Source organism: Stegodyphus dumicola, chromosome 1, assembly GCF_044657685.1.
Source record: "Stegodyphus dumicola isolate Sdum_Otavi_A_Nest chromosome 1, ASM4465768v1".
NCBI lineage: Eukaryota > Metazoa > Arthropoda > Arachnida > Araneae > Eresidae > Stegodyphus > Stegodyphus dumicola.
In genome coordinates this window covers 147791956-147808470 of record NC_140768.1, presented here as the reverse complement: position 1 = coordinate 147808470, position 16515 = coordinate 147791956, and the positions used below count along the sequence as shown (strand labels likewise).

General features: G+C 32.0%; 1 pseudogene; it reads left to right on the top strand.

Annotated features, from left to right (window-relative positions):
• The first annotated feature begins 2735 nt into the window (after positions 1 to 2735).
• LOC118180430 (splicing factor 3A subunit 2-like) overlaps positions 2736 to 16515 on the top strand; it is a 40667-nt pseudogene continuing 26887 nt past the window's right edge.

Here is a 16515-nt window from a genome sequence, read left to right as displayed (position 1 = left end):
AAATTTTCAAAATATCTACAAGTCCTTTCAAAATATATACAAGTTCATGAATTTTCACTTAATTTTTTCCCTACAATATTTTTTTAAAACATTAAAGATAATTTCTATTATCATATATGTATAGTAATATTTTTCTGCTTGGGTTTCTATGTACAGAATTTCTTAATTTTATGTACATTTATTTTCCTGATATTTATTTTTCTTGATTATATGCAAAATTTTTTCTTAAAATATATACAAGTCCTTTGCGTTTTAAGGTTCCGCTGAGGGTCGAACCGTTGATCTTAGGATGCACAGTGGTAGGGGTTTATCCCGCTAAGCTACCGGTCGCTTGTTGAATTATCACCAATTGCTGTTATGATGGATTGTTCTTGGCCGTTTAAAGGGCTGAGATACTGTGTAGTCGTATTTTCCTATTTTTCTGAGGGCTGAGCCAGAGCGACGCGAGATACTTATAGCAGAAGTAGGCATGACGTCATCTCACGGCAACCAATCAGCTATCGGCACGAATCGGCTTTCCAGATGACGTAACATCACTTTCGTTTTTGCATCTCAGTTAGGTTGAAACAGTCCGTTCTCAACGTAAACAGTGGCAGTAAGAAAAAGAAGTAGAAGTAACTACTATATACATTAAAAATAAGAACTAAACTAAATAAACATTTCAAGGAGGAGAGATGATGCAGTAAAAGGTTTACAATAAGTTATATTTTGCAACAAGTTTCACTCACGCGCGTGTCGGAAATTGCGCAATACTTATGGGGTCACGAAAAAAAAATCTTGTTTATAAAAAGGGGTCGCGACTGAAAAAAAGTCTAAAACACCCTGCTCTACAGTTAGACAAAATGCCATATTTCTGAAGAAATGCAGCAACTTCTTTTCTATCATTTGGCAAATTTCTTAGTCCATTACGCATTCTTACTAGGAAGACAATGTATTAAGTACAATAACAACTACTACGACTATCATGTACCCTGCTACATAAATATATTTTGGGGATGTCATGGATTAGATATTTTGGCGACTAGGCCTGTAATTGGAAAGTACCAAATTTTCTTACATTTTCAAAGTTAAAATGAATTTTGTAATGTTACATGAAATGCCAAATTTTGTTGCTAACTTTCGTATAGTTATACCAGATTAATTTTGGTACATTTCCATTTTGCCGGCGCAAATCTCGCCAAGCAGACTTTATTGACGACAACACACAGTATATACATAAAAAATGTGGTACTTTTCTGTTTCGCCGTCGCAAATCTTGCCAAGTAGACTTTATTGGCGAAAACGTACAGTATACACATAAAAAGTGTTGACAAATGTTAGTTCTTTTTTATTTTAAAGGTATAAATATTTTAATGTCGTTTAAAATTTTGTTATAAGACAATAAATTTGTAAAAAGACATTAATTTAAGAATTTATTATGCTTTCATCATACAACATCCTGATTCACCGGTTGATATCACGTGACCCCAATTAATCTCATCTCGCGTAAACTATGCTACAAAAATCTAATTCTCTCAGTAATTATCTACATTAATTTCAAGTTAAATTATAATTTGTAATACAAGTTTAAATGCAAGAATTATTTCAGTTCGTAAGATTAGCTTAGTCAGAAGTTATGTAAAACTGCAGTGCATTCTCATTAGAATTGATGAATTTAACCCTTCACTTTGTCTTTTCTATATTTTCGCCTTTGGGTGAGCAGTGTGATTCCATCCTAATTGACTTAATTACCAAGAGGGCATAAAATTGAACTATCTGGTAAAAATTCTATGTAATTGTTTGCCAGTATTGAAAGAAACAATCTGATAAGAAATGGCTGCCACTTGTTTTGAAAATGAGACACAAAAGGTTACCAGGAGGAAAAAGTGTCATCAGTTGTACCATTTTTGGCGACTTTGGGAAAATGGAAAAGTACCTTAATTTTTTACTTTGGTGCTTATGTTATATCCTGTTGATCATGGAAGTTGAAAGAGATCTCTCCAAAGTTGCACTAATGGTTTCTGTGAAACTTTAAGCTGCAGCCCTTTTTTTCAGCTTTTACAATAAAATATCAGTCTTTCTACATAATCTACCAAATAGCCATTGCTTTAGAAGTATTCAACATGCTTCATTTTTATGCTTAGTAAAAAATGCTTTCATCAATTACTATTATTCTGTTAAACCCTCCGATTTTAGATTTTATTGAAAGCTCTGTTTGCAACGTTATGATAACAAGCTTCTTGCAGGTGATTTTATTGAAAGCTCTGTTTGCAACGTTATGATAACAAGCTTCTTGCAGGTGATTTTTTTAATCCATTTTTTTATCTATGCTAACAAAAACTAACTGGGGGGGGAAAGCTGCTCTTTCCATATCCAGCTGTTTTTCCCACTTTCTGTAGATGTTAATTCTATTGACCAGCTGTTAATAAACTGGAGTTCATGAAATGTTATACTACAGCCCTCCAACTCAGATCTGTAATAAAAATATAAAGAGTGTTCAAATATCTTGAGGTATTTTCCCCATCACTACACTGATTTTTAATGATATTCTCAATATTTGAGATTAGCTCCTTATTTTCTGTGTAAAATGTATCCTAGTATAAGTGTTTGTATACCCGGCTTGGAAATTTTTATGTGAATATTAATAATCATATATACTTTTGTCAGTTATAGCTTTACATTCCTTCATGTTTTGTTTTTTGACTAAAAATGATGTAGTATTTAATTATAATTTTTTAGAATTCTCAAATCAAAATATGGATTTCCAACATCGGGCCGGAGGTAAAACGGGTACTGGAGGTGTTGCATCATGGTCGGAAACAAATCGAGATAGAAGAGAGCGGCTTAGGAAGCTAGCTCTAGAAACTATTGATTTAAATAAAGACCCATATTTTATGAAGAACCATTTAGGTAAAAAAAAAAAAAAAGAATTTGTTTTTGTTTTTTCATATTGGGTCACCTGGAAAGTTCTGCAGTTTATCTAATCGAATTAGCTGGATTCGAAAACCATTGCGCATTTCCCCTGAGGAGTCCATAAGGAGATTCGAATTAGGCTAATTTACCATTTACCGCTTCTTTATACTAATTTTGTATTTTTGCTTATGTCTTAAATAACTTTTGTATTTCTATTCATATGTTTTAGGATAGTTTTAACTTTAATCAACATTCTACTTTCAATTTGATTTGAGTTTAAATTCGCTTTTTATTTAAGTATTCTTGTGATAATTTCATTTATCTTGTATTTACACTTTTAATTGCAATTTATTTTAACTTAGTGTTAAAATTATTCACCGGAAGCACAGTATCACATCTGCTATAAAGCAAAATCATGAATAATATTCTTTTTACCCTGTTTTCTAATTTTTCAGCTCAATGCAAAAAATTCTTGACCACAAAGGTCTTTTTTTAGTTTGTTCTCCTTTCTTAAATTATCTTACCTTTTTCGCAGCTTTAATCGCAAAATGTTTTTGGATTTAATTCTTTTAGCTTAAGCTGATTAGTAACATGATACTGTTTACAGTTCCAGTTTTACGTTAGGTTAGTCTTCCTTTCAAAAAACACTGTAAAGTAGGCTAGCTTCCTCTTAACTTTTATTACTTGCTCAGTAAAACTTAGAAATTATTAAATGAAGCAATATGCTTTGTAAATGTTGTAGGTTAAATGCCACGCTTCCCGCTTCTATAGTTCTTTGTCAACAAACACTATAAAAACTTACAACTGTAACTACCAAATTACATGAAAGGATTCTGCCCTCACATATGTACGTCAAACTCAAAACCCTCTCAACCTCAGAATTAATAACCATGGATCTCATATCAAAAAATTAAAACATTCTGGCACAAATAACACCAAAGAAAAACACCTGCAATTCTTGAGCATTTTGAAATTCTTAATTTTGATAAAATTGAAATAAGTGTGCTTGATATTGTACCTGACTTAAAAAATTGAGACTCTTTAAAGAGTCTATCTACATACTTCAAAAAAGGACACTTTATCCTTTCGGACTTAACGAATGAATGAACTCAAGAATGCCACTGATAGACAAGCAGAAGAATCTATTTATGGATAATTTAGATTTTTTAGTACTATTACTCCCAGAGGAATAAGAGGAGGAAATTCAAGCCACAAAAAAATAATTTTCCACACGGGATCTGGAATTAATTATTCAAAATCTAAATTCCTTCCTAGGAAAGAAAGCTTTCGCAAAAAATGCCATTAACCTTTTGCATACCTTCAAAGATGTTACATTATGGAATCTTAATCAACAATTTCAATGTAACCCAATAGTCAAAGATCTAATAGTTGACTTTTGCACTTATAAATTGAAAAAAAAATTATTTTTTCCGCAAGAAAATTTTCTGCACAGTACAATTCAAGCAACCATTTTATAATCAAATAAAATTTCCAAACATGTTAAAAAAATGTCAACATCTGCTCCCTTACCAACAGCTATGAAATACACCCTATTTTAAATTTGAAAAGACTTTAGGTAACATGGTAATTAACCACCACGGTGTAGTAGCTAATAGCATTTGAAATTGCCAGCTTTTTAATTAGAATAAATTTATAGATCCTTTTCACCAACATATTATCACAGGAGATCTTAGCATCATTCAAGATGAGCAACTTTGAAAACTCATGCAACTAGGTACCAAATTTCGTCCAACTTTCAGTCTTAATAAACACTATTGCTTAAAACAGTTCAGCAATGATCTTAATAAATCCATTGTTTTGGCTAGTAATCGCATTAACTTACCTACGACAACATTTCTTGAATGGAAAGCAACTTTAATTAAAGATTTTAAAATTATGCTTTCTAAGCTACCTAGTTGCAGTAAAATACACAATAAGAGGCATATAGAATCTCATATTAATATACTACAAAATTTTGTGAATATAACGCTGATTTTTGTTGTTTGACTTCTGAATTAGTATTTATTCGGCGTGTTATTGTGTCTTAATTATACTACAAGAAAGTTTTATCGTCACCAAAATCGACAAAGCTAGTAAAAATTTCAGTGTCATATGAAAAAAAAAAAATTATTACGACATTCTGCATAAGGAGTTACATAGCACCTGCACCTATCAACAAGTCTCTACCAGCACTAAAATACTTTTCAATAAATTTAAAACACTTCATAAAAGACTTAAAATCTGTCCCAACAAATTTAATAACAGGTTTGCAAATCTGTATGCACTTCCAAAGTTTCATAAACTCCAGTTAAATTTAGATTCATAGCTAACAGTACCAGAAGTTATTTAAAGGAAATATATTATCTCTTTGCACAAATACTTCAACTCATTCAAGATATCAATAATTTTGATTTTAAAAGTCAACATTGAAACTGGATGATTTCAAGCAGCGAATAAATTCTTAAGACTTCACTAACAATAGAACATATCCAATGCTACGATTTTGAGAACCTTTATACTACTTCACCACTTGAAGAAACTCATAGTAGCTTGCTTACTCTCCCTAATTTATTTCCAAAGATCACTACAATATTTATCTACCGAAGGTTGGCAACTTTTTCTTACAAGAGTACTTTTTAACAATTGTATTCAATTTAATAACAACATCTTTAAACAAGTACAAGGTATACCTATGGGCGGCAGCTTTTCAACCGCAATCTGTGAACTATTGCTATTCACACAAGAATTTACTTTCGTACGTTCACTTAAAATTGAAGATCAACACATATTCCGTTATATAGATGATGTAATTGCCTTTAACAACTTCAACAGAATTGAAAAAGCGAATATTTACCCGTCTTGCCTCAAGCTTAATACTACTAATACAGTTCAAAATGATGTTGTTTACCTTGATTTACATATTCTGGATTACAATCTTTTAAAAATCTTCAACAAACGCAGAGACTTCAACTTCCTTACACTAAAATTAACTAACTGGAATTCTAATATTTCTAAAAGGGTCATCGTCAATACAATTACTGCACAACTTCTAAGAATTTAAGGAATCTGTAATAATACAAAACACCTCCAAGAAGTACTCTACTTTGTTAATATCTTACAAAGCAATCTTATTCAAAAACAGTCATAAAAAATTCATTAAAAAAAGCTGGCATTTACCTGTTTTTTTAGATTTTTGAGTTAGATAATGAAATTATTTACTTAAATCCCTTAGGGAAGAGGATTAATGGATGGCTAATTCAAATGATCTAATGTAAAAATGTGAAGATAATTCCTCTCACAACTTCAATTTTACTCTCCACGTTTAGCTCAGTACTTCAAATTCTATTCTTGAATAGATGTTTAAGTTTTTTCTGGCCGTTCCTATCCTTTTATTGATTTTATGAGCCTTTTTCGTTTCTAGCAGCTTGAAAGCCCTCTAGCTTTAAAGAATTCCGATTTTAATTAATAATTTACTGTATTTTCTCAATTTCTACTGCTTTTTAGCCAATTTTTTACCATTTTTTGGAATTAGCCATTTTAAAATTCTCCTCATCCTAACTTTCTAGAATTTACGTCGAGCAAGACGCCATTTTGAACAAATTTCTTCCTTCTTCAACCGTTAACACCCCTCCCCCACCCACATACTATCTGAGTCAGGTTTTGCCAACTGTCTCTCACGTTTCATTGGCAGTAGCTTCATGACTGTTCTTCCCCTTTTACATCATTCCACCTCGTTGGTGAGCTTCATTCTTATCTTTTCAGGAGGCATACGACCATTTTTAACACGTAACTTTTTGCAATAGAAGTCACCGATCAAGGTCTGTTTTAAAAGAATTTTTTCTTTCCCTTGTTTCAATTTTGGTCATAGCAAGACCCAAATTGGTACGTTTTTAGTTTTAATTTTAAAATTTTTTCTTTCCTTTACAAAGTTTAAATTCTTTAAGCTAGTAGGTCCTCCCTAAAAATCTTGACTAATTTATTTTATTTTGTACATTTGCCTAAACTGGCTAGTTTGTATAGTTTTTTCTTACACCATTAATGTGTTTTTCATTTACTTTTAACAAGTGGACGCGTGGGGAAATGAAGCAGAGAAATTGAGACTTAAGTTTTTATCTGGGTTATTTAGTCAATTAAATAATCAATAAAAGTTTTGTGACAGTCTCGATTCTTCTGTTTTGACAAAATGCGATGTGGAATTAGCTGGATTCGAAAACCACTGTGCATTTCTCCTGAAGAGTCCATAATGAGATTCGAATTAGGCTAATTTACCATTTACCACTTCTTTATATCTTTGTATTTTTGCTTATGTCTTAAATAACTTTTGTATTTCTATTCATATGTTTTAGGATAGTTTTAACTTTAATCAAAATTTAAATTTGCTTTTTATTTATAAGTATTCTTGTGATAATTTCATTTATCTTGTATTTACACTTTTAATTTCAATTTATTTTAACTTAGTGTTAAAATTATTCACCGGAAGCACAGTATCACATTTGCTATAAAGCAAAAGAATGAAAAATATTCTTTTTACCCTATATATGTGTAAACATATACGCGTGGGTTACAGCTTATTTTATTAATATAAAAGAAGTAATAGATGCTACAGAAAAAAATTAATGGCATAGCAAATTATTTATATTAATTAACATTTATTATGAAATTATGAAATTTATTATGAAATGGAAAAACTTGCATTAGTTATTTCTAAGAAACAGTATAGTTTCGGCAAGATCTTCTTTGTTGGAGGGCCATAGATCCAGTTTAATAAACTTCAGAGCTGAGAAGAGTCTTTCCACACTTACTTGAGTAGGAGGAAGAGCTGTTACTATTCTTTTAACTTTTCAGGGTAGATTTTTATATGTTCTAAAAGAGGTGTCTTGCAAGCGCAATCATATTTCTCTATTTCTTCAAAGGCCATGCAGAAATCTTGTTTGTATTTTTCCATTTTTATATCTAAAGGCTCTTGGTTCTTTATTTTCATCCGCTTTGCCCTAGCCTTTTCAATATTATCCAAAAATATTTCTCAAAATCTAATTCATCACTGGAAGAGGATAATAGAGACCCAATTGCAATGTCTGCAGTTTGACTGTCCTGATTCGAATTCTCCAATTGTTCTCAGAATAATTTCATTCTTAATGAAAGTTCATATATGGCTTTCTTTGTGGTTTTAATTTGTTCGTCATCTAAAAAAATTCGGTGTTTCGGATTTACATATATTGAACCCAGCAGGATCTATTGTCTAGCAAACTAGTTTCTCTTTTCTTCATTGAAGAAATGATTCCTTCTGCAATAAGCCCTCCATTTCAGAAAGAACAAACATCACATTCCTTCATTATCACCTCCTGTCAATTTTTCAGATTGCAGCATTTTTTTTTTACTATAATATGGTGTAAAAAGAAGAGTTTCCAATTCTGCAAGATCATTCCACAGTCTTTCTGTTAGTGAAACATTAGGGTTGTCTACATCTTCTAAAAAAGTTCTTAATTCTAAAAACCTCTTTATCATCAAATATGTACTTCCTTATTGCGTTGCTAGATCAATAATTTCTCCTTTTCCTGCTCGCTTCCTAAGAATAGCATGAATTTTGGGAGTTCTTGCTGCTATTGCTGCTTACCTAAATTACCAGGGAGATTTGTAACTAAATGAATCAGTTTAATCACTAATGCCAAATATCATATCCATCCTCCTGCCTTATATTTTTTTATTAATATGTCAATAAAGTAGAAAATAACTATTTATTAATGTATATAGTTTATAAATAAAAGTAATAACTCGGCTTATCATTAATTGTTTTTTCAATTCATTTCAATTTCATTTCAAACTCAAACTTTCCAACAAAAACTGGAGTCGAAGTCGACTTATTTTTAGCGACTCCAGCTCCAACTCCTTTTATCCAAAAATCTGCCCGACCCCACAGCCCTGCTTGTCATACAGATGTGCCAGCATGAAGCAAGCTGTTTTCCTGCTTGTTGTGGTGGTATGACATGACATTTTATCATTCAGCCTGACTCACCATGCATTTGATCAGAGTTTTGGAAACTAATATTTTTGGCACAAGATTGCTTTATATATTCATGTATTTGTAGATTTAATCTTCTACATGTATCTTTTACTTAAAATGAGACGCCGATGACTCATGTACACTTGAATTTTGATTCTATAAACATAAGGCAAAAGGCACGTTCTTGACCAACAGGCTTCCTGAGGGATGTTGTATGAGATTTTTTTTTTTTTTGGGCTAAAGTATTAGTTGTTTCTTTAAATGCACCTGTGATATCTATTGATAAAAATTAGTATTTTGCTCGAACATTTGGTGTTTGGTTTTGCAGTTAAGTTTCTACTTGAAATTCATATCTTGCATATGTGAAATATTTGTTTTGAGCATTATACAATGTTGAAGTGCTGAAAATCTGTTTTAACTAATTTTGAATGTTTTAACATTGTTGAAACATTGAAAATCTGGTCAGATTATGTGAATTTGAATTGAGTTGTACGTGTAACATATTGGTTATATCTGCGATAGGGATGCTTCCTTTGTTCACACTTTCTCTTAAATCCTTGAAAAAGGCAAATGAGCTGTTATGAATGTAAGGATTGTAACTGTGTGTGTAGATACATGTTTTGAAATTTATCACCCTAATAATGAATCTTAAGTAAAATACTTGTTGTCAGTTGTATAATGTCAAAAATCAATAACAGAGAAGTAAATACTGAGAAAACATTAAGATGCAAAATAAAAATAGTTAAACAAAAAACTTAAAAGCATGTGAAGTATGTAAATAAAAAGACATATAAAGCATATACGACTTATATGCCCTACATAATATTTTTAAGCAAAGCACTCATCTTTTCACAATTTTGTGGATTTTGGCTTAGTAGTTTAAAACTCTGCAGCCCTGAAGAGATGCTTATCAAAGAAACAGCTGGCCCTAGCGTTTGCACTTTCATCCCAAAAGTGTTAATCAGGCTACTTATAAAATCTGTACTTTGTATGTACGAAGTGCTGTTTCTAACAGTCGTTTTTAAAGGTAATTTGCATAGTTTAATTGTGAAAATTTTAGCCTCAAAGATTACATCCACTCTGAATGGCCATTTTCTGTATACAAATTAAAATAATATATTTCTGAAAATCTTTGCTATGCAGTTCAAGAACTATCAGACAAACTATTTATTCTGAAAAGTACAGTACATGATCATTTGAAAAAGATTGGGTATGTCAGACAGTATGATGTATGGATACCTTTAAAATAATAGTACGCTTGCTCAAATTTCACAATGCAATTCTGTACTGAAAAGAAATAAAGAAGTACCTTTTATTTAAATGCCTCATTACTGGGTATGAGAAGTGGATACCACATAATTATGTTGGAAGAAAATGCTTATAGGGTAAGCCAGAACTTCTTCTTTTAGTAGTATGGTATCTTGAGAAAGTAATGCTTTGCGTATGATAGAAGTAGACAAATTTGGAAGGAACTGCCCAAGCGAGGGATGTACACGCTCGCTTGGTGACAAATTTTTCACCAAACGTTTCTGGCAAGAAACTCCATGCCGCCATATTACTATCTAAATTTTTTGTCTACATTTCGAACTTTAAGCCTAAAATGTCTGCAAAAACACGGTTTTCTCACGTTCAAGAACCACATTTTTAACACACAGTTGATGCTAAAATTTCAAAACAAAAATGACAGAAATTCACAGGGAAAAAAAATGAACATAACATTTTACAAAATAAGAACAACAATAAAATAAAATGCACTTACCATTGTGAATGCTTTTTCGAACAGCAGAAATATCAATTTCAAACATCACCAAAACAACAATTCAAAACAAAAAACACAAACACTTCAAATATTCTACAAACAAATTTTCAATTTATCCCACTCAACAGTTCTTACAATTTCACAAATTTCTTGAAAGGATCTTCTCCCGTTTCAGAACAGTAATGGAAAAACGTAAACTCAAAATCCCATTTCTGATTATAAGTAGGCAACGTAGCTTTGGCATGCCACCACATACTCTCTATCGTATTTATATGACAGCCAGACTCACTATCCTCAAAATTAATACTGTCATTCACAAATAAATGTTCAAAACCATCTTTTCCTAAATCTTTGTAAAATTTTCAGCCATCTGAAAAAATAGTTGTACTAGGCACGTTACTAAAATTTTGCTTCGACGTCTTTCATTGCAACATTTTAATATTGCCATTTCGAAACGCCCACCGCATGAACCAACCAGCAAATAAAACCACTACAGTGAAATCAGGTTCCCACGCCAATGTTAAACACAAAAATGCCATACAAACAACATGCATTCTTCAACAACATTTTGGTTGCCATACAAACAACATCGCCCCCAAAACCATCGCAGAACACGCAATCGCACCAAAAGCCAGTGCAGAGCACACACCGCCACATTTGGCAACCTGAGGGCGTATGTAAGAGTAATACCATTTGGAAAAATATTCTTCCCAAACGGGTGTTTTAGAAATAGAATTCAAACCAAAGTTTGTGCAGCTGACGAGTGATAAAGATGTTGACTTCTATGGTGTCAGTGTTGGGGCCCCATATTTCAGTGAATGCCAGACAATGATTTATTGAATATGGCTAGGATGTTTTGCCTCGCCGCCCCTCATATTCACCATCTTGTTTTCTTACCTTCAGATCACTTCAGAATTCTGTGAATGGCTGGAGTTCACTTCTTTGTAGACTGTCAAGCAGCAGTTCTACAACTTCTTTACAAATAAACCTAATCACTTTTTGAAAAAGTAATTTCCCAGCTGCCTGGGAGATTACAAAAAGTCCTTGAAGCGTGTGGTGTTTATGCTATTCAGTAAAATTTTCATATGTTTTTGTGTTTATCATTGTTTTGTGTTTATGCTGCTTAATTATGAATTTCCAAAATTGAGATTACCTAAGATACAAATAGTGGCCAAAAATATGAAGCATCTCGTTATTATAACAACTGTTAAAATTAATTCTCTGTATTTTTACGTGTAGAATGTGTTTTAAATTCTGTATAATGAAATGTTTATATTAATGTAAATGCACCGTAAAGTCATTAGGTTTTTTTTAAAGCAGGAAACGTGAAAAATCTGCACTGCCTTCCCCAAAACCCGTATCTGGACCTTTACAATACCCCCAAGTGTGCTACCATTACACCTCAAAGGCATGCTGAAAGGAGGGAGAAAAAAACCTTATACACTCCCCTTTTTGAAGGGCAAGTGGAGATTAAAGGTCCCAATCACCAAATCCTGGCGGTGATGAATTATCATCCACCACCTCTTAGTGCGGATGCCACTGTAGAAGCATTAGGTTCTTCCCCCCCCCCGAAGTAGATGTGAAAAATGTGCAATGTTCTTGCCAGGACTCGAACCTGGACCTCTCAAATACACGACGTGTATGCTACCATTATACCATGAAGACGTGTTGGAAGGAAGAAGAAATATAGCACATATAATTTGAAAATTAGGTACTTCGATGTCAATATGACTTATCCCCAAATAGAAGAAAATAATTTCCTGCTTCCGGCATAGTTATCATTCAACATCCTTTTTGATATAAGTAAAAAGAGTATTGATTTTTAAAAATTTTAATAACAAAAATATTAGACCAAATTATGTACAAATTGTAATTTCATTATTTGAGGAATATATTGTGTATATTAATCATAATTGGCAGTGCAAATTAATCTGATATCTAACAGGGTTCGTAGCGGTCCTTATATTTGAAAATAAAATATAAAGGCCCTTATAGGTGCTTACTTTTTCTTTAAAGCCCTTATTTTTTCGTTTTTAGTGCTCATTTTTTTGCTTTTAGTGGTTTTTTTTTTTTTTTTTTTTCTTTTTTTTTTAATGAACGCGGTATTTTTTCCCGTACCAAAGCCAAAACTAAATAAACAACTTTTCTTCCTAATATGGAATGTCAGATGGTGAATCATACTCCCGGAAATAGCTTTTGCCCTTTCTCTGCATTAACATAACCTTTGGTGTGCACGAAGACTACAGACAGGTGCCCGTCCTTCTATTGGTCAAAGAATTGCGAAAGCAGTAGAAAATTCCGATACATTCGGCATTCTTTTCCTCTCACTCAAATACTACACACGTTTGAATTTCTATCAAGATCTTAATAATTTGCATTCTCGTTCCGCTTGGTTAGTTCATATTCGTGTTTATTATGATCGTTATGCTTATATTATGAGCATATGTATGAATGTTTATAATAACATAGTTGCAGTAACTGCTGAAGTATAGTAAACTTTCAAAAATCGTTGTGTTTTAACACAGATTAGCTTTCTAAGGAATAATATCCGGAATTGCTTAAATAAAGGGAAAGTAATCGAATAGTCAAAATAATTTTGTTTTTTTGGCCAATACATTATACAGTACGAAGATTGGGAGGTTCTCCCCTTTCTCCACAAAATCTCGAATATTGAAACTGTTACAGTTCGCTGCAAAACAAGCAACGGACCTTTTTTTATTTTTGTCCCTTCTAAACGTTTTGCGGTCTACCAACCCAAGGGAAGAATGATTCTATTCCATTTCGGAAATTTAACGCCGTCTGTTGAAAATTAGAATGAAAAACACCCCAGTGATTTAGTTCTTTATTCTCCCAATACCGGCAGCTGTTGATTCCGATTGCGTAATATCACGTAGGGAAGAATTACAGCACATGTATTGCGCAATAACGTTTGCGATATTTTGCAGAGATAATTAATTTTGATCTTCTGTCCGAGATTGGTTTATGAACACTTAAAAGACATTTACTGTGCTTGCTAAGCAGAATATTTTTCAGTTCCATTGGTTTATTTTTATATGATGCGCATATCGAAAAGTCAAAAGCATTTATTTACCGGAAAAATTTAAAGAGCGGCTACAGTCTACCCCTCCGCTCCTCTTTTTCAAGTTACGCTCGACTGTCCGAATATTCGCCAATTTCCAAGTATGCGGGTTAGTTAAGCTTTTACTGTTAAAGAATGACTGCATGAAGCAAATTTCTGTCTTCTGATTTCAGAAATGTTACTCTTTTTTACTTAAATTACTTTGCTTGCAATATCTGTTAAGGGAAAACTGATATACAATGAAAATTTAGAAAATGTTCAGAATTTAGATTTAAATTATTTAAATATCAATATGAGTGGAAAAATAAAATTGTATTTATTATTAGGTTCCAAGTGAATACAATAAATATGCCTTATTATTATTTATTTTCTCTATTTTGAACTGAAATTTCATCATTAAATCTTCTAATATAGTTTAGTTCTGCATAGTTTTTTTCCCCTCTCATTGTAAACTGGTTCTGTAAATTGAACTCTTATTTAAAATTAAAAAAAAAAAAGTAATTATTTTCCATGGTTGAGGTAATGCTTATTCTCTCTTAATAAATACTGCATTTCTCATATTTTAAATTACAAGTATAATTTTTAAGGATATGCAGTTGTGTATAATGTAATTAGACAGGTGCTTATTTTTTTCTTAAAATGTGCTTGAAAAGTGCTTATAGGTGCTTATTTTTTTAACTAAAATGTGGCTATGAACCCTGTCTAACAAATTTACTGTTACTCTATGTAAAACAATAATTATGTGGAGAATTTTTGTTAAATTTACAAACAAAAATTATTGCTTCACTATTTACCATGAACAGATCAACACGATGTAAATTTGTTAATATATAAAAATATACCTAATTTTTATATACAGTCAAAAGTCGTTAATCCGGACTCGTCGGGACTTCGGTGATTCCGGATTATAGATCATCAGTTTAAATCTGGTAAGATGGCATGCAGAAATTATAAAATTAAAAATATGAAACCATAAATTATGGAATAAAGAACAATTATGATCTAAAGGGTATCAAAATTTACAAAAAAATGCTTAATATTTATTTGTTTACTTTACTTTCTTCGCTAACGGAAGCGAATTATAATGACGAGGAATTTCATTTAAATCATACAAAGACGGAGTACATCGAGATGAAATACTACATTTAGTAAGGAATTATAAGCCAAATAAAATAAAAACATATGCCCTGAAGGTAAGGATAGTGCTGACAGATCAACTTCCAATTCATTGAGCGCCGTGGCGTCCCCCCGCCGCAGAGCAGCGTGAAATTGATAAACAGATTTCGGAATGGTTAAAAGGATATGCCTTTATCCATTTTTTGCAGCAATTCCACTTTTTATTTAATGGACTTCGAAACATGCTTTCGCTTTGTAGATCCTTTACATATTAGTAAATATATATCGGAAATTCTATTTAACATAATCGAAAGTTCAAGCTTACTTTTATAAAATTGCTCCAACAGTCTGCAAAAAATAATAAGCCGGATCCAATTCGAAGATTAAAGAACAACGCAATCTGCAACATTAACTGAATTAGATAATTTACCTTAGCTTATACCATCCGTTATACATTAAACGCGTATGCGTAAGCGTATTATGTGCATGCGCACACGCAAATTCGCAGCCGTAAAGGTCTTAGGTGCATGCGTCGTAGCTTTGAGGTCCGGATTATACATCATTCCGGATTATGGGTGTCCGAATTAACGACTTTTGACTGTATTACATTCTCGTGCTTGGCCTTCTAGAAATCTTTTTTTTTTTTTTTTTTTTTTTTTTTTTTGAGAAATTTGATACAATCTTCAATCTTTGCATGTTTGTGGCCTTCTGAATACATAAAGCATAACTTTATAACAGCACACAACATGAAAGCTGGGACTGTTTTGGTATTTGTTGGCCTATTATCTATAGAAGTAGCCATAAGAGTATTAACAGATTTGAACAATGCAATTCAAATTTCCTTGTTTAATAAAATGGTTAAGTCAACCTAGTTAAGCAAGACAGCAATCAGTGTAAAGAAATCTGTGAGAAAATGTAGGAGTATTAGAAATGGTACACCAAAAATCGGTAACATTCAGAAATTCTTTTATCAGTGATTCATCTTTTGACCTTTAACAGCTTTACTGTTGTTCATTCTGGTACATGTGTTAAAGATGGAAGCAATACTCTGAACTCGCAATGAATTTGTAGACAAGTTTCGGATGAGAAAAGGATGATAATTTAGAATCAATAAGTATAGGAAGCCGTAAATAACAAGTTTTAAATGATGAAGTTATTTTTTATGGCATATATCTGAAGAACAATGAAAATTGCAGTAATGCTGAAGATGGTGATGGGGCAGAAACGGGCAATGATAAAATTAGCTAAACATTGATTAACATTAACATTGATTTTCATTTATTTAACTATGTCAATTAACTAGCTAAACATTAATTAATTAGCTAAACATTAAACATTGATTTTTATTTATTTAACTATGTCAACAGACGCAAGAATGATTGCTTAAAGGGAAGGAAAACCTTTATTACAATCCTTCTAAGGAAAACTAGCTCGTATTTAGATTTCATATGCGAAAAATCATAAAACTCCCATGCACCAGCCTATTAGCTGCAATTTCTACATGGAACGAACTATCATTGTTCGACCAAGGTACAAGGATTTGTAGCTCATCCATTAGTAGCGTGGAAGCTTTAAACAGAACTCTGTAATATTTAGAATAGTGTCCTGATTCTTTTGGTAGAACTCTTCAGTTGGTAGAACTATGAATATTTTTGTCATAGAATAAAA